The sequence below is a fragment of the Amphiprion ocellaris genome, chromosome 21 (genome assembly GCF_022539595.1).
Source record: "Amphiprion ocellaris isolate individual 3 ecotype Okinawa chromosome 21, ASM2253959v1, whole genome shotgun sequence".
NCBI lineage: Eukaryota > Metazoa > Chordata > Actinopteri > Pomacentridae > Amphiprion > Amphiprion ocellaris.
The window spans coordinates 13920040-13921370 of record NC_072786.1 but is presented as its reverse complement, the minus strand read 5'-3'; positions in this window follow the sequence as shown (position 1 = coordinate 13921370).

The following is a 1331-nucleotide window of genomic DNA, read 5'->3' as shown; positions in this document are numbered from 1 at the left end:
ATCCCTCTTCCTCTTGTGTTGTCTCTCTAGTCTTACTACCTAGTTAATCAAAAAGAATAAAAATAAAGAAAAATACTCCCCCAAACTGACAAATTCTGACTGGGCTGTGCTTTGGAAAGATTTTTACTAAAATATATTCAACAAATTTGCTCGTTTTCAATTGTTTTCGAGGTAGAAAAGACTCAATGCTACATAACTCAGAGTATTTTCTGTCTTGTATACATTCGACTGGTCAACACTGTAGTGCCAAACCACCACAACCCGATGACTGACAGAGGGGGAGGAAGAAGCAGAGAAAAAACAATAATCTAAAACGCCACGCTGTCATTGTCACTACTACCCACCCTGCATCATCTGGATGTGAATTTAAAGAGAAGGAAACTCCAGAGTCTTCAGCAAGCAATTAAGTGTTGATCCACGTAGATGCACAGATCCACTTGGACGTACAGTACAGTAGTCTATCACTGCATGAATGTGACACTAATGCACACGTCTATTGGTCGGTCGGAAATTACATAATCCACTTAAGTATCATCAGCTGTCAGTGCAGTGTGAGTGAGACAGTTGCAGGTTCGGTTCATTGTGAACGCACTGAAGGTTTTCAGTGAGTGAGTGAAAACTCACTTTCTGAAAAGAAACGGTGAATAAGGAAGCCTAATTCATGTGGATGAAATGCCTACTTCAGGTTTGACATTCTGTGAGGGACACTGCAATGCAATTTAAAAAGAGGCCTCCAAGGATGCCGAGTAATAATTTGCTCACAGATTAATCATGAATCAGATAGGGCAAAGACTCCTCTGAGGCTCCAAGAAGCAATAATAATCCTGATAATAATTATCAGATTTCACTGCTATTTAGACATCACAGAAATAATTCAGACACCTTTGTTGAACTCTTGTGTGTATCTAGAGCTATGTAAGTGTGCATGTAGCCTACGTGGTTCTATGTGTGCTGGGACATCTTTGCTTGGACGTGTTTTTTCCCTGTGGTGTGCAGCAGCAGTGCTTTTGTGTGAATGTGAGTCATGCTGTACTGTACCTGCTCTCAAAAGGAGGCACTTCTGTTATTTATTTGTTTTTCCACCCTCAGCACAAGGTTTCCTTTTTGGTATTCATCACTCGGCCAAGAAATGGCAGAGTTATGTGATGATCGGCACATGTTTGTCTGTGAATCTGTCTGTCTGTGTGAAACATTACCCGAAAACGAAAACAGACTAACGGGTTTGGATGAAATTTTCAGGGGAAGTCAAAAACAACACAAGGACCACCTCATTTGTTTTTTACATATATATATATATATATATATATATATATATATATATATATATATAT